Source organism: Balearica regulorum, chromosome 1 (assembly GCF_011004875.1).
Source record: "Balearica regulorum gibbericeps isolate bBalReg1 chromosome 1, bBalReg1.pri, whole genome shotgun sequence".
In the NCBI taxonomy this organism is placed as follows: domain Eukaryota; kingdom Metazoa; phylum Chordata; class Aves; order Gruiformes; family Gruidae; genus Balearica; species Balearica regulorum.
The window spans coordinates 108633205-108659173 of record NC_046184.1 but is presented as its reverse complement, the minus strand read 5'-3'; the positions used below and the strand labels follow the sequence as shown (position 1 = coordinate 108659173).

Sequence of the window (25969 nt, the reverse complement as noted above, 5' to 3'; positions counted from 1 at the left end):
GACCTGATGCAAATATTGACCTGATCTTTTTCATTTCAGTAACTCTTACAATCCCAAATGCTCTGATGATGGAATAGAGCTTTCCAGGCTTGGACTTGTAACCTTCCATGTAAAAGTAGCAATGGCTTAAGAGATGAAAAATGCAGCATTCAATATTACTACTTAAATTTGTGACAAGACTAGTATTTGGGTTGATGTAAAATATCAGGTCTGCAAAAAAAGTTGCAATGATTAGTTATCATCTAATAATCTCTGTATCTAATATCTGTATCTGGAGAAGTGCTAGAAACTTGGAAATTCATTGCCCAGGGCCTAACCAGTTTGGTTATAAACTATTTTACTATTGTGGCATCACCAGAGACAGACAGATTAAAATTCAGTGAAGGATTTCCACCATCGTATCTTTCATGAAAATATTCAAATAACCCTACATGGCGAGATATAGTAATTTTTCTCCTTTTTCAAATTCAGATTTCCCAGGAAATTTTACAGTGTAGAGCCTACACTTCTAAAAACTTGATTAATAAAAGCAGATGAAGGTGCATTATTTTGGGGTAAAATCATAACCTATTTACATGTAATGTTTCATACATTCATTGGGGATTTTTTTCCAATTTTTTAATATTTTTATTTATTTATTATTTAAAATAATGGAGGTAAAATTGCCTGGCCCTCTTAAATGTCACTGAGAAGTCACATTTAGGAAAATTTTTAGTGGATCTGATTTAAGAATATATAAAAATATTTGCCTGAAGTCTTTGCCACTTAAAAATATGTGCAGTTCTAGTTCATTTACCCCTCAAAGAAACTTATCTTAGGGTTATTTTAACCCTCATTTCCTACTTGGTTGCATCTTCCCCCTAGTCAGAATTTATCCTTTCCTCAGGCTCTACTTAGTCCTCCTAAAGAGGAAAAATTGAATGATATGCTTTTGACAGTAATTTAATTAAACTGATTGTACAGGCATGTAAACATAATATGAAGTGTCTACTTCTCCACAGTAGCTATAGTGCTGTAAGCACTTTTACTTTGCAGTACCCCACCATAAACCTAATTTCACTTACCTGTCTCTTTTATTTGGGAACAAGATACTCTGGGCAAAGTTACATGGGCTGTTACTATGTGAATATTTGACGTGTTGTATGTTCATAGCCTACCATAAGCTGTTGCAGTAACTGAGTTAACTAAACTAAATTGCAGATTTAACATAGTTTTCCTTCTTTTTCTTGCACTGGCATTAAGTAAACCTCAATGAATGTTCATTTCCAGTAGCAAATATTCTTGGTTTTATCACTTGATACAAGTACCAAAGCAACCACATACTCAACAATGGATCTACTTTCAAATGTTGTTTTATCTCAAGATAGAGTAAGTGGTCTATCTGAAGGCTGGTAAATGCTATGGTACTGCTGAATGTTTGAATTACCAGGACTCAAAGATAATATTTTTCAACTTTACTAGTCTCCTTATTTATGATGAGGTACCATTGCTGTGAAGAGGACTGAATACATCTGTCTACATCATCAAGGATTTTGTTTTATTAAAAATATGCATCTAGGACACACTTGGAATTTCTTAATCTACACTGAACATGAAAGTCTACTTTTAATGAAGCCTTTGACATCATTTCCCACAGCATTCTCCTGGAGAAACTGGCTGCTCATGGCTTGGACGGATGTACTCTTTGTTGGGTGAAAAACTGGCTGGTTGACTGGGCCCAAAGAGTTGTGGTGAATGGAGTTACATTCGGTTGGTGGCCAGTCACAAGTGGTGTTCCCCAGGGCTCAGTATTGGGGCCAGTTCTCTTTAATATCTTTATCAATGATCTGAACAAGGGGATTGAGTGTGGCCTCAGTAAGTTTGCAGACAACGCCAAGTTGTGCGGGAGTGTTGATCTGCTTGAGGGAAGGAAGTCTCTACAGAGGGATCTGGACAGGCTGGATCGATGGGCCAAGGCCAACTGTATGAGATTCAACAAGGCCAAGTGCTGGGTCCTTCAGCTGGGTCACAACAACCCCACGCAATGCTACAGGCTTGGGGAAGAGTGGCTGGAAAGCTGTCTGGTGGAAAAAGACCTGGGAGTGTTGGTTGACAGTCTGCTGAATATGAGCCAGCGGTGTGCCCAGGTGGACAAGAAGGCCAACAGCATCCTGGCTTGTATCAGAAACAGTGTGGCCAGCAGGACTAGGGAAGTGATCATCCCCCTGTACTCGGCACTGGTGAGGCCGCACCTCGAGTGCTGTGTTCAGTTTTGTGCCCCTCGCTACAAGAAAGACATTGAGGTGCTGGAGCGTGTCCAGAGAAGGGCAATGAAGCTGGTGAAGGGTTTAGAGAGCAAGTCTTTTGAGGAGCGGCTGAGGGAACTGGGGTTGTTTAGCCTGGAGAAAAGGAGGCTGAGAGGAGACCTTATTGCTCTCTACAGCTGCCTGAAAGGAGGTTGTAATGAGGTGGGGGTCAATCTCTTCTCTCAAGTAGTAAGGGATAGGATGAGAGGAAACAGCCTCTATTTGTGCCAAGGGAGGTTTAGACTGGTGCTGTGGTTTAACCCCAGATCATAACTAAGCACCATGCAGCCGCTCGCTCAAACCTCCCATCCCCAAGGGGATGGGGACAAGAATGGAAAAAACCCCCCACAACCTCTTGGGTTGAGATAAAAACAGTTAAATAGGATAACAAAGGAAGATAATAATAATAATGATAATTTTATATATACACACACACACACATATATATATATATAAAAATGATGCGTAAATGCAATGGCTTACCACATGCGATAAAAAAACAACCCAATGCTTAGTCTGTTTCCAAGCAGTGATTGTGCCTCCCAGCTCGTTTCCTCAGTTACATAGGGAGTATGACGTTATATGGTAGACTGGCCAAAGGGATGTTCCCTGAGTCAGCTGTCCTGGCTGTGGTCTCCCACCTTCCTGTGTACCTGGCAGGGTGTGAGAAGCTGAGAAGTCCTCAACTTAGTGTAGACACGAACACTACCTAGCAACAACTAAAAACATCAGTGTCTTTATCAGTATTATTCTCATACTAAACCCAAACCACAGCATTACACCAATTACTAGAAAGAAACTTAACTATCTCAGTTGAAACCAGGACAACTGGATATTAGGAAAAATTTCTTCACGGAAAGGGTTGTCAAGTACTGTTCCAAGTACTGGAACAGGCTGCCCAGGGAAGTGGTTGAGTCACCATCCCTGGAGGTATTTAAAAGACGCCTAGATGTGGCATGTAGGGACATGGTTTAGTGGTGGACTTGGCAGTGTTAGGTTTATGGTTGGACTCAAGGATCTTAAAAATCTTTTCCAACCTAAATGATTCTATGTTTCTATGTTGTGTAATATTTCAGCACATCATGCAGCCAGCACCCAAGCAGAAAGCCTATGCTACCCAGCTGTAACTCCACTTATCTGTCAAATGTTTTATAACCTCAGGTTAACTCTCCTCAAATACAGAAAACAATCACTGTATTTGAAAGAAAATCCAAAGTTAGGAAGTCCTTTAAGCACAAGATGTCTAAATACTAAGTACAAGATGTCAAGACAAAGATGACAGTCCCCTCCCACATGTGAAATCTCCCAGGGAGACAAAGTCAGTCTGGGCTACTGGGTGCCACTGACAAAAGTAGCAAGGCAACGAAGGATGGCTACTGACAGCTACCTCAGACATGTTGTTACACAAGGAAGTTCCACCACTTTCCGTAAAACACAGAAAACCTCCATCATTAGTACATAACACATGTACTGCACCTTATAAGCGAGCAATTAGGGCAGGATTTGGCAGTCTGTGTTTAAACAACTTAGTGCCACCTGACCTCCCACAAGTCCTGTGTGGTGGTTGCCCAATGCATGGAAATGTCTTGGATACCTATCAGTGTTTTAAATGGCACTCAGTGCCTAGTTTCAAAATACTGAATCCCACCCTCTGAGTTTATCTTCACCTTTCAAATAAAAATAATCTTGAAGCAGCCCAATCTCTTTTTTCCCTCAGTGAGGAAGCCACAGTATACAAAATCCTCTCAGCAGCAAGCATCTGCCATCCCTCTTGGGCACGTCCACACCTCTAACACAGAAAGATATGCAGACTTGAGCACCATTTGCAGTATGATATCCTTATGACACTTTTATATTGTGCTGGGCTGATGTTGGCTGGCTGCCAGATGCCCATCCAGCCACTCCCTCACTCCCCCTCCTCAACAGGACAGGGGGAAAAAATAAGATGGAAAAGTTCATTAATCAAGATAAAGGCAGGGAGATCACTCACCAATTTCTGTCACTGGCAAAACAGACTTGACTTGGGGAAAAGTAATTCAGCTCATTGCCATCCCCCAGTGGCACAGGGGTTGTGGGCAGTTCATAACAGCTCCCCTCTGCCACTCCTTCCTCTTCATATTCTTCCCCTGCTCCAGCATGGGTCTCTCCCACAGCATGCAGTCCTTTAGGATAAATGTGCTCCTGGGTAGACTCTCCACTGGCTGCAGTTCCTTCAGGAAATATCCACTGCTCCAGTCTGGGTCCTCCACGGACTGCAGCATGGATACCTGCTGCACAATAGTCATCTCCAAGAGCTGCAGGACATCCCTGCTGGAGTGCCTGGAGCACCTCCTCCCCTCGGGGCTTGCAGGGCTGTTTCTCACACTTTTCCACTCAGCCCTGGCTGCCGGGCAGCACTTTGCCCTTTCTTACCCAGGCTTTTCCCAAGGCACCGCCATGGTGGCTGTGGGGCCCAGCCGTGCCCTGCAGTGGGTGGGTTGGAGCCGGCTGGAACCAGCTGTGTCCGGCACTGGGCAGCCCTGGCCGCTGCTCACAGAGACCCCTGCAGCCCCTGGCAGCCCCTGGGCACCCGCACCCAGTGCACACTTTTGCCTTTCTTGACTGAAAAATTTCAACAGTTCACACACACGTTTTTCCTAGACTGATAATATGTTTAAATGAACACTCATAGACCAGTTTGTGTGAAGCACAGCTGTGAAGTAGCTATAGTGCTTATGGCTTTTCATCCCAAGCTCAGCTTTGTCTACAGACTGCCTTAGTTTTCTGTGGGCAGGTATCCTCAGTCAGCCTTCAGGACAAAACATGTATAAAGACCATTTTCTGTCCAATACTTAAATTCCTTCTACACGCAGATACAAGAAACTTGCTGCTGTCTCGCCTGCACAAAGCTGGAGATGTAGAAAGAAAAACTTACAAGAATTGCTCAAAACCTCTCTGACTTCTCGAGCAATTAGTTGACGAGGTGATATAAGAGGTTACTATCCCCAGTTACGAATCAGCAATGCAGGAGCAGGACAACTGTTCAAGAGCAGAAACTGTAGAAATACATTTTGCTATCAGCTGCTGCTGTCCCAGGCCCACAGGTCCGAGCACGGGCAGGTCTTATAGACTGCTCCACGGCCTTTGGAACTCCTCCAAACAAGCGTGTTGCTGAAGAAAGGAACAACAGTTAAAATAATGCCTACTTTAACTGGCAAGAGACAAAAGGGGTTGACCGACTCAACCCCAGATACATAGCCATGGGAATATCCACGTGAGAACACCTAAACACTTCCTTTTTACCAAGGAGAAAACTTGCATATTTATTACTTTAGGTCTTCCCCCTTTGCATAATTCTTAGGAAGCAGAGCCAGATGTCAATCAAAGAACCCTATGTATTACTTTAATAGCTAGGATTAATAAATTATAGGTTTCCTAGTATAAATATGCATGTATTCAGTACAAACTGCTGTTTGAAACGTATTGATAATTGTGAAAGGATTTGGACTGTTCCCAAGTCAAACTGTGCACTCCATACAATAGCAACCTTCCCTGCAACGTTCACTGCCACAGTCTGTATCATAGGCTGCTCCTTGATTTAACACACCTATGTGATGCTGAAATCCCTACTCTAAAGGCATGTGGCTGAGTTTTTCACCCTGGTCTCCTGATGTAAAAGGTGAAGGATTGCTTCAAAAGGGCTCAAGTTTCCCTGTGCCCTGGGGACTCGGCAGAAAGTCAGAGGACTCTCTGCCTCATTAGAATTTCTGGCCTAAGCAACATGTGCTGTAAAAATCAGGATGCTCTGCTGTTCCCCACAACTGTTTAGTCTCTTGGTTTGTTTATTTGTTCTAATTTATCTGGGAGTAAAGTGGACATGCCTAAGAAGTTTCCTTGTTAACCTTGCCTTACTTGCTCTCCTGAAGGATTTAGCTAGAAAAACTGAGCTGCCACAGCCAGGTTTGTTATGCAGAAGGATGATCAATCACCTGAAGTATTTTCAGCAATTGTCACCCTAGTTTCACAGCCCACATGGTCAATCTGTAAGGCCCTTATTATCAGAAACTGATTCTGCACCTGGGAGATTGCCTGAGAAACCCAGATCTGTGCCCATGATCACGAACGCCCTGCTCTGGGACCTATCTCCCAGGGCCACCTACTGCTGTCAGGAACTTGCCCAGAGATACATTGGATCAGGTTGCAAGTAGTGGCATACTTCAAAAGTAATTTCCAATCTAGTTATTCCTGAGCATCAGTAACTTGTCCGAAGAATAAATACAGCCAAGGGAGACTGAAATAAGATGTGCAGAGGGACTATATATAGCCAGCGTGAATCATTTTGAGACAAAGCTGCTTTCTTCATTCTGACTGATGAAATAGCTCTTTATGTAAAAGAAAAACTAAAGGCTCAGAGGAAGTTAGAAAATACTGCACAAATGTTCCTCAAAACATTATTCTATTCCTGCTTTGCCAAATAAGTCTTGATAGCCATTTCCAAGGACCTTAAGCAGAAGGAACAAGTCAGGGAAAAAAAGGATATTATATTATATTATATCTTGATATATTTACTGTGCCCAGTTCTGGGGCTCCCAACATAAGAAGGACATGGACCTGTTGAAGCGAGTCAAAAGGAGGGCCACAAAGCTGATCAGAGGGCTGAAGCACCTCTCCTATGAGAACAGGCTGAGAGAGTTGGGGTTGTTCAGCCTGGAGAAAAGAAGGCTCCGGGAAGACCTTAGAGCAGCCTTCCACTACCTGAAGGGGGTCTACAAGAAAGCTGGAGAGGGACTGTTTACAAGGACAAGTAGTGATAGGACAATGGGTAATGGCCTTAAGCTGAAGGAGGGTAGATTTAAATTAGATATTAGGAAGAAATTCTTCACTATGAGGGTGGTGAGACACTGGAACAGGTTGCCCAGAGAAGCTGTGGCTGCGTCCTCTCTGGAAGTGTTCAGTGCCAGGTTGGATGAGGCTTTGGGCAACCTGGTCTAGTGGAGGGTGTCCCTGCCCATGGCAGGGGGGATGGAACTAGATGATCTTTAAGGTCCCTTCCAACCCAAACTATTCTATGATTTCTTGAGTATTACACCAATAGTTATCCTCAAAATACTCATTTTGAGTACGAGTATGGCTGTTACCTTTGTAATTTTACAGATGGGACTTTAATCCCAGAGAAATGAAGCTAAAAAGATAGCAACTAGAAATGAAACATTGATCTCCTAAATCCTCCTTCCTTTGAGTAGATCTAGAGCAAAAAGAGGAATCAGCCTGATCTATGCTATATAAGAGTTAGGTAAATAGCACTTAATAATGCTATTCAGTGCTAGTCCAACTTAAAACACTTCAAATTTTTATTAGCTTTCATTATACTTGTATGCAATACAACATACATGGAACATATTTTGTATTTAAGAAAAAAACCACAGATGTTAACTCACCTGCAGCTACAGTAAGTACCAATGAGAAAGCAAAGGAGGAAAATCTGAGTAGGTACATTATCTAAAATTCCAAGCTTATAAGCATGCATACAACCCCTGCAGCAAACCAACAAAACATTATTCTGCAATAAGGTTTCCTATTATACAGATTTTTTTCCTTAAATATCAAAATTCATTGAATGCAATCACTAAAACTATATATGAATGGAGGGCTAATCCTACAGTCTATAGAATTCCTTTTCCTTTTCTCTGAACAATATTTGTCTCCTGGATTTGAGGCATGATACACAAACATACATCTTCTCTGCCATGGACTGTGAGAGGGAAATGCTCCTGACACCATGAGCTTTCTTTGCCATAGCTCTTTAAGATATACCCTCCCACATCAAGTGAAAGACATTACATACTACAAGGACTTTCATAATTGCATAGCTAGGTCACTCAGAACACAATGCCTGTATTAATTGTTTCCTTGTTCAATTGTTTTGCTTCAAAAAAGACCTCTTGGCCCTCTACTTGAAAACAGAGGTGGGAGATAGAGGGCGGGAGAGGAAGTCTTAAAGAATACATGCTCAAGGAAATATTCAGGGATTTAGCTGTGGGATTCCCATTAGTATCAGTCAGGGTTGTTTAGGGATTTAGCTATACAATGCTTTGAAAACATGCATCTCGGTGTTGGTAGGAGGACATAACTGCTCTGAATTTGTCTTTACCTCTATGTCTCCAGCCAAGGAGATTAATAAAAGGTTTAAAGAGAAGCAGTAGCAGGATAGAGGTTCTGATACGATGGCAATGCTGCCTGTCCTGCTGGGCTCTCAAGTCTGTTTGACATGTCGCTTCATGCCATCACTGTACAACTGGGCAAAATGCAGGCATAAAATTCAGCCCACGCAGAACATTCAAGTGAGCAAAAACATTAGAGAACTTAACATGTTTGGCTTTAGTTCCATTTTCCACCAATTAAAACACTCAGATTTTTCAAACCTAGGAAAAAATATGAAGAACCTCATAAAAATTCAGAAAATTCAGGAGCAAACGCAAGTTACTTGTATCTTTTTCAATGCCCTGTGACCTAGCTTTAAGTTAGGACTTTGATAAAAGCCTTATGTATTTGTGCTAAGAATTCTATTTCTACCCTTCTAAAGCAGTACTTTGCAATTTAATATAAAAAAAATAATTAAAAAGGGGCAATCTTTAATCCATATGTGACATGCAAGAAATATTTAGCTTTGATCATTCTGGAGGTAACTAGAAAAGGAAAGGAACAGGAAAAAAAAAATCCATTAGGCAATAAGGATTCAGTTAACACCATCCTTTGAATGCTCAGGAAGACAAGAGGAACTCAACAAGTTACTAGAAGGAATTCCATGGTGGTGAGATTTTTGTGTAGTTTTTGTTGAGAAATAAAATGGTTTCTCCTGGCAAGACAGCATCCTAGCCTGCCTCACGGTGTCAGGGGAACATTGAATTTCATTCTTCTGTAAACCTGCTCACAAGATATGAAAGTACTGTCTTGAGGAAGTAGTATGGTGGCTAGTACTCAGGTAAGAGAAGCACAACCATGCCATCACTGTCTGTTCCCAAATGCTGGTGCACTGCAAATCCACATCTTCCGTTACAACTATTTCACCTAAGTACTAACACATCTGGAATACCTCCTCTACTACAAAATATGCCTTCAGACATGAAATCCATGTAAACAATATGACCACATAAAGAACTCTTGAATAAAGACCAAAGGAACAAGATGCACGAGACGTGCAAATGGGCTGTGGAGATTAAACACATCATTCCAAGTTAAAGTCAGAGCATTAAACTAATGTCTGCTGTATTGCTATGCAATGCCTGAGCCTACGGCTTGCTGCAGTATGCAAACCTCTTTATATGAACTTCAGTGCATCAAGAAATTGACATAGACATTGATTGTGCTGCATGCTATCTGTCCCGTATGTTGACATAGCAGTACTTTGTCTTTTCTTTTTTTTTTTTTTTTTTTATTTTTTTAAATCCCTTACAGGAGGCAGACATTATATATCCTCCCATTTTTTTCAGCATAATCACCCAAGAAAGATCATCAGGTGCAAGGGTCTTGCTCTGTTTGGTAGAACAATGATGAGAACTGTCCCATGGTCAAAGAGGATTTATTATTGCCCAAATATACGTAAGTCTTCCATACGTATTTTGTTACAATATAAAGATGATGAGAAAGAGACCATATACTTTCTTTCCATAAATGTAACACATAGATTTGTATGTGTTCTCCCTCCTGTAATGGAGGGAAATAAACAAAATTCTCAAGGGCTCTGATCCATCTGGCCTTCTGTTTCCTTCTTTTTTTTTTTTTTTCTTTTTTTGTCTTTTTTTTTTCTTTCTTTTTTTTTTTTTCTTCCTATTTTTACCCTGTTTTTCAGAGGCTGCAGATGTCTGATTCTGGGCCCTAAAATTTGGGACAATGAAACTCAATTTTCCCTAACCATGAGTGAGAAGATTTCACCCTGCTTGATACAACTGTTCATATGCCAACCTGCGTTTATCCAAACAATACATCCCTATGCCTTTGAGAAGCTATATCAGGCTAGTATTAGATAAGGAATGCTAATACCACTGTTGATTTTAGGTGTCTTGTTTACTACAAGTGCTGAAAGGATTTATATAAAGACACTTTCCAACTAATAATGCTAAACCCACTGAGGAATACAGGATTTATGCATCATCATGAACTTCTTTTTTTTGTGGTAGTAAACCAAAACTAATAATTTCCATGAATATATCTGATCTTGCCAGTCATTTGCATGACACAAAATATTTTGTTCCACCACTAACCTGCTATATATTTCCAAATAAAAATATCAAGAATGATAATATTTATACACAGCAACAAGAAACACGCTTGTTTATGTGCAAGGAAAAAGATTAAAGTCAGACTGAAAAATCTCCAATGGGTATTGCTGTGTGGTAAAGGTACACATTTTCTCATGTGTGTGTTATACACGGACACTGAGACAGTAAATGATAAGATTTCCACATGTATAAAAAATAATGTTTAGACATGATTGTTCCCACATGTGCTATTCCAAATGCAAGGAAGATTTTTTTTTTCCCCCTCTCAAACTGTGAAATTGTGAAGTAATAACTATTTCTTTCTTGTTTTCTCCTTTCCTCCTTACACACTCAACGTACCAGAAATTCTTCATGTTCCACAAAAAGTGCTGTAGAAGGTGTGTAAAGGAGAAAGACAATGTTGCATATATCTATTAACTCTTAATATCAGCCACCAGGTTATACTTCAAATGCAAGTGTGGCTGGCTAAAACCAGTCAAGAAAGTTCCTTTACACGATAAGTTTTTGCCATTTTCAGGAAAATAGAGCAACTCAACATGACAAAAGCAAATAAAGCAATGGTCAGCAGTCAAATCTTGCAAAACCTTGAAAGAAAAACATGTTCCCTTAATTGCCAGATTACATATGTGACATATATGTCATCTGTTGTTTAGTGTGTGTATCTCAGAAAAAATGCTTTGCAGCCTTTTGGTGTGGAAATCTACACAGCACAGCTTCAAAACACCGCACATCTCACACGGCCACAAACCATGCCCTCTCAAGTGTCGCATCCCATTGCCCTGACACAGTTTAGAAAGTACACCCTGCTGTTCGTGAACACCCAACAAGGGATTACTTCATCTTTGTTTTCTCATGCTGAAAAGTCAAGGCTGACTTCAAAACTGAAACAGTCAGTCTCTTGTCACTGAAAATTTGATCAGGTGTTCCTCCATTGCAGCAGTTCAGATTACATTTCTAACAAATACCACAAGCTGCAAAATGCTTTCAGCTATTAAATCTCTTACATAAGTGTTGAAAGTAACTCAAACCAGCTGAAGCAAAGTGCAAGATACATGGATAGTGTCACTATTCTTGTTGTTACATTTTTACTGTGCTGCTGATAACTGATGACACCCACTGGAACATGATTCTTTATTATTTTTTGTACTCTGAATAGCGCCACAGTTTCAAGTGCTACATTAACCTCTGAGAGATTTCATTATAACACTCTAGCAAGCCAGGAAACTAGATGAGAAGGTGTAACACTCAACTTTTCCTGACATGGCCGGTCTAGTAGGGAGCCAGAAATGCTTTCACTTAAACTGAAAATGAAAGAAAAAAACCTCTAACCTAGATCCATCTTGTGCTGCAATAATAATTGCCTTTATCCACCATGCTACTCATATCAGCCACGGTATACAATAAATGTTCCAGTAAAGTATTGAATGAACCATATTGTCTGGAAATGGTTGTACCTGCCAGTCATGCTATTAGGAGGTTAATAAAGATGCATATCCAACCCTTTAGTAAGATTACCACAAACAGAGGGATTGTTTTGTCCCAAGTAACTCTGTGCACTCTTGAGACAGAGTAAATGAACACTCCTTCCTTCCTCTTCCCTGTCCCCCGCCACTACCCAAGAAGAACATGTAACTTAAAAACATGCAGAGGTTACTGCTACACAGCCATAAATGCAGCTAGAAGAGTGAAAATAAGTGCACGCATCTGGTAATCAAATCCTCTGGATAGAGCTGAAAATGAGAAAAAGGTTGTTTGATAGGAAAAGGCGCCCAGCCAGCAGAGCAAGCCTCAGCGAGAAAGGGAAGGCAATACAGCTGGCTGACTCTGTGCCGATGGAGCTCACGGGCACGAGGTTCAGTGGTGTCCAGCAAGAGAGAGGATGTACAAGTAAAAGGCAGAATAGGGCGTGATGGAAAGCTGAATGGAATTCAGTCTTCCAGAGAATGGGGGGGGGGGGGGGGGGGGGGGGAAGATTGAAGTTGTCAGGCAAAGGAAATGCACAGCTTGTTTTATCCTTGTGGACCCCATCCTCCTCATCCATCTATAACAGAGTCTTCAGACAGAGAGGGATTCTGCTCCAGAAAGTTTAGCAATCAACTATATGTTTGTACAGGACCTTGCACACAACAGGACCTTGGCCTCTGGGTATTGCAGAAATATATATATAAAAAAAAGTTAAAAAAATCAGTAATAGGAGATGGAATGAAATCCCTGAAAATGGAAAGAAATGGAGAAGGCTAAACTACAACCAGCATAAGCTGGACTTACTTTCAGTTAAGTGCATCATAATTGATGCTTATACCACTGCTGCTAGCTGAGTTTAAAGACTGATGCACAATTCTGAATTCAGGCCAAATTTACCTGACAAAGTGATATCAAATACTCATGTAAAGTGTTTTATAAGGGAACCAGCACCATTAGCAAAGGTTTATGCGAAGAAAGAGAATCAATCTATGAGTAATACTGCAGAAAGAATTAAAGGACAAATTATGTTTTTCTCCAGATGGAGTTACATATGCCTCAGAAAATTGCTTTTTAAAAATTTGTTATTGGTTTAAAGCAATACATTGAAAAAGTAAATAAAAAAATATCTTAAGCTCATCTCCAAATAGTATCTGTCACTGTGGCATCACCATTTTCCAGTTGGTTTGTCCTTTTAAGAGGCCTAGAAGGCTCTGAATACCTGGAATGCTAAAAATTGGGCTTCACACGTGTATTTATTATGACTGAACACAAAACTTGGAGCCATAAGCCCTCCTATGTTCCCACAGTTCCCCCTCATTTTCCTCTCCATCACTCATTCTGTGTTGGAGAAGGTTTAATAGAATTGCTTCTTCATAATCCAACAAATCAAATCCATGTTCTGAAAATGTTCTGGTTTAGATGAAAAGCAGATTCCAAATGGACCAGTTAATTTCAGTAAATCCTGTATACTTTGAGAAAAACAAACAAACCAACCAACCAAACAAAAAAACCCCCAAACCAAAAAAAAACCCAACCAGAGAAACCAACCAAAAAACCAAGTACACATAATCTGGACATGGATAATCTGACTCTAGCTGATATTTACTTTGCTGTCATACTACATTGTTCTTTCTTATTTCTTTTCATGCACCACTTTCTTTTTCATTCTTAAAATGCTTTCCAAACAAGAACTATAAAAAGTCTGTTGCAGTCCTCAAATACTGATGTCCTTCTATGAAGAGTTCCCACTTAATTTCTTCATTCTCTTTGTTGTTACTATTTAGCTTCAAGTCAGTGTAAGGCTACTGAATAAATTTCAGATTCTTTATTTATTTTTGTAACGAGGAACCATTCATAGTAGAATATTTTAAGAACTACCCTGTAACTTCCCCTTCATAAGGCTGTCATCCAACTGTGTATCCCTAAAAGAGCATCCTCCCTATTGATAATCATTTTTTCCATCTCCCAGTAAGAACATGCCTGTGTTAGCAACACACTCTCACATGTCATACTAGGCAGGCAGTACAGCAATTGACCATGTTAAAAGCTGCTCTGAGGTCAAAAGCGCCCTACAGCAAATACTTCCAAAATTGTGTAACCATCTAACATATTAGGCTTTTTTTTTAGGATAACTGAGCAATGATCAGTGGATATCTAAGTATTCAGATTTTTCTATCCTCAGTGCTCAAATGGCAATATCTTATTCTATAAAATTAAACTGACTGCTTCATGCCAGAGATATGAAATACGTATGTTACTATCAATTAATTAAAAGTCTAGCTGACACCAGTTTGTGCTTCATTAATACATGCCGGTCCAAAGAGACCGAAAACTTCTTCAGAAAGAAGGACAACCACTCTTTTTTTCCATTTCCAAATGTTGACCACACTTCCATATCTTATTTTAAAACTATTATATCATAGAAAATAGAGTAAGGTTACCCTCAACTTCCTTTTCCTCTGATCCTGCTGTGGTACAACTCTGATGATAAAGCAGTAACAAAAGGTAAGTGACATTGCTGTACACCCTTGAGCATCTGCACTTCATAAGAGCTAGGAATTACTTGTCCTTCTCGTTAGCATTTTTACTAGGCTTGTAGTACTTAGCTGTAGTTGATGGAAAACTTTTCTTTTGGTGTGGATATGAAGTATTTAACATACTAATTAAATTTGTAACTGTAACAAAACTCTGCTGATAGTCTGATCATTGGAAAAGGTAGCTGTTTCAGTCATCACAGTTCTAAGACAAACATTAGCCTGTTTCTTGATAGCTAATGAGTTTGTCTTTGAGACAATAGTGCACAGATCAATCAAAATAAAATAAAATAAAATAAAATAAAATAAAATAAAATAAAATAAAATACATTTATCCATTGTGTACAATATGTATATATTGTGGTCTACTTAAATTTTTGGGGGGACAAAATTGCAGGCCTAGATCTGTTGGTTTAGTTCTATCATCCAAGACACTTGGCACATATTTGGAGACAGCTATGAGGGTTAGTATAGTTTGAGCTCTGACATTGTGAAGATGAAGCTTAGCTTGCTCAGAGAGCCCTCTGCCTCTTTTTAATCACAGGGAACAGCAAAGAAGTTTCAGCTGTAGTTTGACAGAATAAAAGATTGAGACAAGACATCTGCAAAAATCCTTTAACCTCCTTCTCCACCCCCAACGTCATGAATCGCCCAAGGAGAAATAGAATAAACAGTTGAAAAGGCACTGCTTCCAACCAACAAAGCAATATTCAGAGGTATTTTCAGGAGACTTGTCTGTCCTATGTGCGTATGTCTGATCCAAACAATTTTAAGACACCTTTAATACCTAAACATTCAGATACGAACCTTCCAGACTATCACAGCATCTTCTTTATTCCTATTCCCAGTGCAAATTGATGGAAGAAATACCTGTATTATCTCCAGTCCAATACCTGCTTTTGGTCTTGGAATGATTGCCTCCTGTACCAAAACATGAGACACCAAGAACCATACCTGTTCTCTGTCTTGTCTTTTCACTGTTTGTTTGTTTTAAGGTATAGTAGACTAGTCAAATCTGAAAAACAAAGCTTTTAAACAGTAAGCTTTAACCAACTTATTTTATTTGACTGATTATCCATAAAAGGATAATACTAATTTTCAATGATGTGAACTTTTGTAATTAATCTGTATTATTTGATATGATTAATCCAGGTATGTTCAAAGACATCAGTCTCTTTAACTGGCATGATATTAAGAAAAATAACTAGCATTAACAAAAAATCAGGTCTGAGTGATAAAAGGCTGTCTCTAGAAAACCATATAAATCTTTTTTTTTTAATAAGGCATTTTAGAAGTTGAATTTTCCATCATTGGAAAACCTGATCACTGTGCTCCTAAGAAAAACATACACATTCAGAGTTACAAATTAAATAAGTTTACTGCTGAGCTGCATAAATCATCCATCGGAGGCCCCTGGATATTTTTTGTTTCTAGTTTGAAACTAAATTGTCTGTAACAAGTGAAACTTTACAAAAAATCAAATAAAAAACTGTGGAGGGTGCCAATATATAGATGATATGCAAGTTGCTTCACAGGTCATGACTCAAAATGGTTTCTCTCCTTCTCCTCCTCAGTATTTTTACTGGTACAGGAGATGGTGCTTTTAACACATAACAAAGACATTCAAATGGGTTACAAAATTGGGATAACGTTTCCCCTAGCATCACACCTGTGATACATGCCAGTGCAGGCTGTGGGGAGGGAAAGCAAAGAGAACTGTTTGTGGGATTTTTGGCTTTCTCTAAGAATTACGGAGCAGGCAAGGAATCTATTTAACGAGACAACTTTGCTTTCTATCAAATTCGAAAAGCAAAGCCAAGGAACACTAATCCAGCTGATTATAGACATAGGACAGCCAAATGGTTACTTGAATGAAATAAAATCAGATTTTGTGGCCTGTATCTGCCATGGATCCCATCTTTGCCCTGAATAATAACAAGGACAGATAGCAGCACATTGGAAATTAAGGACTGGATTTGATAAACAAGCAAAGCACTTTCCCATACACCACATATAAAGAACATGCTTGAAATCTCTTTACTAAAATAAAACTTCAAAATGACTACAAAGCTTTGCTGATTTGTGAAAGGAGTGAACAGTGCTGAAGTTTGCTATAGTCAAAGCTTAGATGAGGAGATCAATGTCACAGATTGCTGCAGATTTTTCTAGTAACAATGCCTTAAAATACCTCTTATTTTTCCCTAAAACAAATACAAATGAGTGTGAGCAAGCTAGTTTTCTTTCAAAGAATAAAAAAAAAAAAAAAGAAAAGAAAAGGAAATAGATTAGCACTTAAATTTCCCAGTTTGATATCCAGAATAGCAAGGAAATTTGTTTGTGAGTTGTTCTTTTTCTTTCTTCTTTTTTTTTTTAACTTTTAAATATTCGGCGGGGGGGGGGGGGGTGGGGCGGGGCGGGGGAAGATACCCGGACTCAAACCAACATAAATTCTAAAGCCAAGCTGTGATTCTTCTCTCTTGTGGCCACGGGAAACAAATGAATGTAGATTACCTTTTGATTTCTATATTGCACTTTGTTCCATAAATTGCCAGTGAACATCCTCTGAGATAAAGTTAAATGGCACACTTTGGATAAGCTTGGGTAATAACCTGTCAAAGTTCAATAAATAAATTAACATCAATAAAGATAGGTGGAGGCACTTGGATTGAGAACATAGACACATCTATCTTTAGTTGAAAGCTAGCATTTACATTTGGGACAGTGGTTCCTAATCAAAACAGCAGATAAAAAACACAAATACAAAATATTGCCCTTTTGTTTGAACAATGCTACTTCTGTAGTTCATCTTCTTCTTAAGTTAAAGCCACGTGGACAAGAAAATCGTCTGTGATAAAGGTCTCTTCTTGGCTGAAGTCAACAGCAACCACCATTTTTTTGTAGCCATTGTTTCAGCACCAGCCTCTATATGAAGAAGAGATGCTGATATTATCAAGCATTGGTCAGCCAAAAAAGGAGATGTTACAGAAATATGAGAAAACTGACTTATTTGAAGTAAGGATAATTTTTTTTATTCTCCCTGTTTGGTATTACTCATGAGGAACTTGAACAATCTATCCCCAAATCTTTTACACCAAGACTAAAATGTAGACATAGTAAAATATTTATGAAGCTATTTATAGTCCCTACTAACCCAGTTCAGACTGAGGACAGTGAGGAATACATCTGGGCATTCCTCCTGCCAAAATTAGTTTTACAGCTGGCAATTCTAAAAGGCCATGTCATTATATCAGTTAGTTGTCCGAGCTATAAAATCTATAAGGTTGCGAACCCAGATTCCAGAAGATGATAGCTGAGCCAGACTATAAATTTCCTATGCTTAGATAATTTTGATTATTTATTTTTCAAATCTACTGAGAAGATATTCTTGTATAAATCATGGTTCATTTAAGAGAACATATAAACTCTCGTCAGGTCAAGCACTTCTGATTGAGTGGTTTGAGACCAATATTGTAAACTTGAAGACCCCAGGACAGCTGCAAGTGTTTGCAGAAGATAATTAGAATATAACTTCTCATCCTGATTTAGCATCGATGTCTTAAAAGATAGTTTAAACATTAACTCAATAACAGAAAATCATCCTAAGTCATCCACTGGTCTCCACTAAGCAAGAAGGCTGGAGAAAGGCAACTGCTTCCCCAGCTCCCTTTCTGCCCCTCTGCACAGTGGGGATGACACAATGCAGAGCACGCTTTCAGGCCACAGTCATTTTGTGGAAGGGTTTCCCCCTAAGTCCTCACTAGTTTATATCCCACACCAGGCTCTGGCCCTGATCTAAGTTTTGAAAAATCTCTCTATAGAAGACTACATACATAGTTTACATAGCCAGACACAGAAAAATCTCAAAAACCAACTTCATTCTCTACCATGCAACTTATTTCTAAACCTCACCACTGCTCATCTTGGTGTATAAACACAGCAATAAAACTATGAGCAATAGGCAGGACTGACAACCTCCAGCCCACCGGATGCCACTTTCCTAGGGACCCATGGGAGAACAGGTAGAAATTTTTTGCAACCCATGAAATCACAGAAAGTTGCTACACTGGAAAGCAAGATTGGAGAACATGGTCTCTCCTGCAAGGACACAATGGTTTGCTATGATGAGTCTCTGAGGCACGGTTACGTGCTTGCTTCCCGAACTCCGCAGAGATCTCCCTCTCAGTCAAGCTGCAGGCTGCTGCCTGCTTAACCCTGCACTCCAGGAGTTTCCTCCAGCTAAGCACGCCCAGGCGCTGCCCGCGCAGCAGTCATCTCCCCCTTTTGAGGCTTGCACCTCACCTCATGGCCAGGAGCCAGGCCCTCCTCCCTGCTGCTCAGGTGCACCTCTTTTTAAGAAACATAGCGTAGAATATACGTGCGTTTAATTTTCAGCAAATAGAACAGTTATATCATGCCTCACAATTTGAAGAGCAGTTCCCAAAGAAAAGGTTCACTGTCAAACTGGAGGGTTGTATCATGCAAGGTCTTGGCAAAAAATCTGGTAAGTTTTAAATATTTTCATTAACAACTTGGATAGCAAATGAGTTATAACATTCGTGGCTATCACTGAGCTGGGAGGGGTTGCAGGCACCCTCGAGAGCAGGATTAGATTTCATACTCATTTCAGAAACTGGAGCAGTGTTATAATACCAACAGGATTCAATTCAATGAAGGCAAAATTCAAATATTTCACTTCAAAAAAAGTGAAAAGAAAACAGAGTATAAAATGGGAGCTACCTGGCTAAGCAGCAGCAGTTGAAGCAGAGTTGATGTCTTATAATAGCTCAAACTGAATAGAAGCCAAAAACATAATGCTGTTGCAAAACTGGTAAATGTCAATCTGAAAAATATTTTTTAAAGTGTCATGCAAAAGACATAGGAGGTAGGTTTTCCAGTCTCCTGGCAATGAGGAGACTCAGCTGGAATACTCTATTCAGTTGGGTCATTTCTCCTTGAGAAAGGCAGAGAAATTGCAGAGAACCCTGAGGGAAACCTTAAGACTGACAAGATGTTTCGCAAACATGATCTGGGAAGAAAGGTTAAGGGAACTGCATTTGTTTAGTAAAAAGAAAAGACGCTTAAGCAGGAGGAAGGGCTTAAAAACAGACTTCCAATATGTAGAACTTGTTATAAAGCAGGCAACAATTTCCCTCCATAACGACCGAGAGATAGGATAAGAACTTATTCAATCATTTTTCAGTACAAGAGATTTTGATTAAATATTACAGGAGAAGTTTCTCACTCTAAATGTACAGGCAAAGACAGAACCCGTGTCACTGCTTTTGCTAGAAGGGGAAATTTTCAGAAGAAAAAGAACATATATCAATGCTAGTATTGCAAACTCCTGTAGCTAAACCCATGAAGAATGATAGCACTGGAGTCTCTTTGCAGATTTTCAAATAAAGAAAATTTTCACAAACCTAGTTTTCCCAGGAAAATTGTTTCAGAAGTTTCAGCGAGGAATCTGCTGGAATGGAGTCAGCCTGCTTGCACAAACTCTGACATGAAAAATAAATGCTTTTTTTCCTGACATAGAATTGGTAACTTTTTGAGAACAAAATACTGTGCTTGTTGCTGTGATGGGAGTGGTGGAAGGTCAACATCAAAAGAACAGCAAAGAAAAATACTGCATCAAAAATCTTGATCTTCAGAGATCCCTTTAGTACAGTATTTATAAAACAAAAACAGCTAACAAAACACAATTATACAATAGACTTGGAAAAAAAGCTGTCATTCTGCCAAGTGACACATGAGATCCTTTTGGTAACAGGATAAATCAGTGACACATATAGTTTAATAGTTCAAGAACAACTGCATATTTCTTTTTAAAGGTACAATACAGTGAAATTATATTACATAACAAAATTGCTATTTTCTACTTTTAAAAGGAAATCTTAATTGTTCCCAAATAACTGCATGTCCATATCTGTACACTCATCACTACCCATCTTCCCTCCTGAAAAAAAAATAAGGAAGGAAAAATAAATTAAAATTAGGGAGAAAACACATTGTGGAAGTGCTTGCTACCAAGCCCATGTTTTATAAAACATAAATAAATACAGAAAGAAATGCTTTATAAATCATAAACAAATGTTTTGCCACAGTAAGTAGGTGATTCATTGTCAGAAATATAATACAAGTTGGGGGTGGTTTTGGGGGTTTTTTTTAAAGAACATTTTGGGGGTTTGGGATCACAGATGGAAGAGCGGTTCTTGGCGTGTGGCTGTGATTCTAGCTGGAGATAGATGATGTGGGGCAAATGAATGTGCTAGAAGAGGGAATGGAAGTACGTCGCCTTCAAATGCACCTGTGCTCACCTGGGATGAGTTCTCTGCTGCTGCTGGCATCTGTCATCACTGACACTGCTATTGATGGTGCCCTAGGAAACTAAATTCTGGATTCTCCTTACTAGATCCCATTCTCCACTTAGATATATTATTATTTCCTGGGAATTATTCATAATTTCCAGTGTGGAAAAAATCATGACGAGTGGGATTTTTCATTTTTAAATTCCATTTTAAATAGGGGATTGCGCACCCCTGTTGAACCCATCATGCATAGACCTAGAAAAAGTAAGAGCCGAAATTTTTTACTTAGAAGTATTTAATGGAAAACAAAACTAAGTTTTCAACTAGAATGAGGGTCTCAAGCATGAGGAAGGCACAGACCAAAGGATATTACATGTTCTGTTAAAATTTCTTTCTCTAGCCCATTTTGGCTACAACAGTGCCGCTAGCTGAAAACATACAGCATTTCTAAATGAACTGAAAGGCCTTTCAACCTGTAAAAGCATTACTAATATGTACGTTTCCTCTAGAAGTATCAGTGACATTGAAAATACAGAATAAGCACCTAAGAGAAGCTTTTTTGGTTGTTTTAGGGTGGGGAGGGGGAGGCTGGGGGGTCGGGGAGCTTGGTTTGTGGTTTGTTGTTTTTAATTCCTGGTCCTACAGTCAGTTTAAAGAATTATACCAGAGCCAACAATCAGAATCTCTTACAAGATGTGCCTGTCTATTCTACGTTAAACTTCGAAGAATATTTTAATGATGCCATACATCTGGCAAATTTCAGTTACACTATGAGCACCAGTATAAAGCTCTCTAAAGGCAGTATTTAACAGGCAAATAAATGACCTGGTAACAGGGCTTGATATGGACACTTGCAGGTTTTTAATACCCAAAATCTAGGCTTGAATGAAAATGAAATATTATAATGGCCTCACTCTGATTTCCCAAATCCATGGACAAACCATTCTAAACTTCCCTGAGCACAAAGCATTTAGAGAGGGTGTTGTTGCTGTTGGGGGAAGATTTTTGCTTTGTTTGGGGTTTTTCTCCTTCAAAAAAACGCCCATAAATGAATTTTGTTTCAATTTCCCAAAAGAATTTGCAATCTAAACACAGATGGATCTGGTAAACTACAGCCAATCAAACCACCATCCAAAGAACAGCCCTGCAAAATACCTTCACAAGTAATGTAAGCTAAATTAAAACAATTCAATTTTAATAATCCACAGAAATTACTAGCAAAAAACCCAAACAAATTCCATTTATTGATTTAAAAGATGGCACCATTATGATCTGGTTAATCTGATAGCATCTTTGTAAGCTGTTCACGTAAGACCTCTGGTTAAAAGGCAGCCAGTGATGGATGAAACAGGTCTAATTACATATCTCTTTGTAGGTTTGTCAAATGCATAAATATTACACACAGAAAATGGCTGTGTGATAAATTATAGTAAATTACTATAATAAAAAAGTTTACTTTTGTTTTCAATAATCAGCAAATTAATTGTGTTTGTTGCCAATTTAAAATGTATAATTAGTACTACATCTGTGTCATTTAAATCAGCTAAGCAATTCTCATTGTATCATTACTGGAGGAATTTGAAGTGTACTTAATGTATTAATGATTCACAATGGGGAAGAATTCTCATTAGTGGAAACTTTTGCATAGTCAATAACCAAGAAAATTAGTAAATAAATAAATGAGTTCTCCACCAACCTATGAATTCCGTGTAGGCAAATAAATACTTGGTATAAGGCTAAGCCTCACAACAGAATAAATTAGATATACATCAAGTTTAGATGTTTGCAAAAGCTGCACAATACTAACCTTTTTGAACGTTTAATGAAAAATTTGAAAAATTAAGTAGACAACTGTAACAGCTTAACAATTACTTAACAGGCAGAATACAATGGTTTTACCTGTCTTTGCTACCAAATCACTCATGCGTTCCAGTCTGGTTGAAAACCATACAAATTACCAAAATTTCAAGGCATTCAAGCTGTTTATATTTTGCTTATGGAAAAGAGGAAAGAGTGAGCAGTAAAGCACATAAACACAATATTCCAGTGCACTGAGACAGCCCTACCAGAAATCCCAGCAGGCGTATGGCTGGGATGAGGCTGCTCACTAGGGGATGCAAGTGGCAACTGTAGACTACCTTGTATGTGGTCAGCGCTGCTTTCTTGCCCCTACGCAAAATAGGCAAATTTATGCAAGTGGTAATGAGTATTTGTTTTCATCTGGTTGGCACAGACAGGTCAAAAGATGGATCACATTGCCAGCTAGAGGTCTGAGATGGTTGGAAGCTCACGTGAGATGGGCTTCATTGTTATCAATGCACCTTTAATGTGTGCCATATAACAAATCAGAATATTGAAGAAACAACTCAACTTGTCCAACTATTTTAGCTGCTACACTGTTAACCTGGTCTCAAGTACCTTTCTGCATTAGTTATTCAAAGTGCTTTTGGGGAAGCCAAAGTGCAGGAATAAATGGGAAAAAATGCAACCAGAGGTATAAATTTCTGCACCTCTCTGAAAAGAAGATTCATGCTCAGCTGGGTTTGCAACATTTGAACTCAAATCAGCTGTAAGACTAAGATCTGTTAGGAAGTTCTAGAACTTCATCAATCTGTTCTTCATGTAGCATACTGTTTATTTCTGAAAAACAACATTCCTGTCAAATTGGAAAATATTTCATAGAATTTCTGGCTTTGAGCAATCGCTGCCCTGATATTTAAATACATGTATCTTCAGCAAGCCAAGAGAATAATTTCAATAAAACTGACTTGTCTAGCCAGCCAAAAATCTAGGAGTTTGGCTTCTAAAATCTGGGAAAATGAGTTAAATTTAATATCATTGAAAATAAACCTTTAAAAAAGAAAAAGGATTTTTGGAGTTTTTTTCAAAATTGCTTAATCTAGTTAGAAACTAGCAGAGCTGGAAACAAAGACTATGTGAGTGAAAATAAAATAAAAAACCCAACTGCATTTAACTACTAATCATTTTAATTTGCTAAATGCGAGAAGTGTGATAGTAGTCTATATAAGCCTTTTTCTTTCAAACTATTCTTGGTAAATATTAAAGATTTCCCTTTTCCTCACAGATTAGTATAGACTCCTTCAGGGCACTGAAATGAACATACAAAATTAAATTATTGTACCCACATGAAAAGACAACTTACTCCACTGTGTGACTAAAACCACTAGAAATTATGCCCTTAATTCTCTAATTGACTTCACGAGAAAAGCCAGAGATTAAAGCAAATGTCTGTGGAACTGATTGTATTGCCAAAGCCTATAAATATGTTGCAAAAATAAAAACAGAATCCGTCTATTCTTTCAGGCTAGAAAGAGGACTGAAATGTTCTTCTACTTCCCTCAAAAACTGAGAGAAGAAGTTTCCAGAGAAACCAGAGCAGTTTTTTCACCCCATGCCCATTTCAATGCCCAGGCACCAAGTTAACAGGGATGTTGGATGGAGGTAAGGGATTTGGGGTCAAACTCTAACTTGACTGCAGAAGGAAGAAGGTTGCCATGTAAAGCAGAACCAGAAGAGTCAGGGTCCCCATTTGAAAGAAGCCGGAACCAGCTCTGGAAGAATATGAGGACGCTGAGTGCGTATGTGTATACTGTAAGTTGATTTTTATGTTGATTGAAAGGAATAGAACTGGAAACAATTTTGAAGCCTCTCTCAGCTCTGCTATATACAAAACCATTATCTTTCAAGCTACCATTGAGACATTTAATTGTAAGAAATAAAAAAAATGCTAACAATACAAAGCCTGTGTTTTGAAAGAGCCCACACTTTCCCCCTGGAGTAGCATGCAATTCCTATAAGGAATCAAGTGTAATGCTTTTCTCAAGGGCCTTTTGAGTGGATTATTTATTGCTGTTTCCTGTTCAAGTTTTTATGGGCAGGTCAAGTGCCAGAGTGTTGTTCTGCTCTGTCTGCCAAGAATGATAAAAGCTGGACTACAGTTTGACAACAGGACCATATCTAATTATTAAAGCAAGCAGTGCGTGGATTGCAGAGGGGTCTCTCCACCAACTCACTCACCCTTATTTTCCTAATTTAACAGACATCATCTTCATGGAACAGTATACAGCAAGGCCAACAGTAACGTTCATTTATAAGGGATTCTTTTCAACTTTAATTTTAAAAGTTTTCTTTTCTTTTTTGAAAAGTAAATAAATAGAGAATGTATCCTTGCTTCTTCCAATTCAAGCATACAGCGGCAATGGGGACTACAGATCTCTTTCACAGCCATGAGCTAGTTGCAGTCATGCTGCTATACTTGAATCCCCCATGCTGTGCTGTCAGTGACCTCAGTGGTGCCCTGAAGTAATGTTATATTTTTTTTATTATTTTTTTTTTTCTCCTTAGGAGTAACAAGTAATTCAGCTTCTGTATTCTAGGCATTAGCTCTGCACTTCTAGTGCTGAACAGAGACCAACCCTTATACCAGTGGGCATTTGTTATACCTTCTTACACACTCAGATTTTCAATGCAAGTTCATTTGAACATGTACACAACATATGTACAGCACATGACTTACTTAAGGTGTTAATGGCAGCAGGGGTAAATTTATTTTCCTTGAGCACTGCAGTGAAGTGGTTTGCTTGCTTCCCATTGTAATCAGTTCCACAGTCTGGAAACTTTTGAAGAGGTTCTGTTACTAAATAAGAGCTTTCTGGGAAGAACATCAACTATTCCAGACAACAGTCAGTCAGTCCCAAATTGTATAATGAAAATTGTCCTATACGTTTATATTTGCAGTGAATACAAAGAAATAAGAACTGAATAGAAATAAAACAGAAGCCAGAGCAAAATTTAACAAGACCTTTGAGCCCCAAAGTTTTGTTAACATTGCGAGGGCGGGAGGGGGGGTGTCACTTCTGGGTTTCTCATCTCTCTCTGTTTCTTCTGGAAGTTTAGAAGAAAAGCAAGCTAGAAATATATATGGTGTAAAACATCTAATGCTTCAAGTGGGATGAAAGCAAGTAGAGCTTCTGCAGATGTGCATGTTAATGAAGATTTAATTGGGAGGCAGGTGCACATAAATAAGGAGCATATGGAATGGGGCAACAGTAAACACAATAGGACAGAGCTCAACACATTTAAACACAACAGAATTTAAT

At 38.9% G+C, this 25969-nt stretch overlaps 1 long non-coding RNA gene across 1 annotated transcript in view; it reads right to left on the bottom strand.

Annotated features, from left to right (window-relative positions):
* The window catches only part of LOC142604295 (uncharacterized), a 54164-nt gene extending 34001 nt beyond the window's left edge, over window positions 1-20163 (bottom strand). Inside the window, exon 1 of the long non-coding RNA XR_012838171.1 lies at window positions 19962-20163. This is a non-coding gene — a long non-coding RNA (uncharacterized LOC142604295). The remainder of the gene's footprint in view (window positions 1-19961) is intronic.
* Between the last annotated feature and the right edge of the window lie 5806 nt (window positions 20164-25969).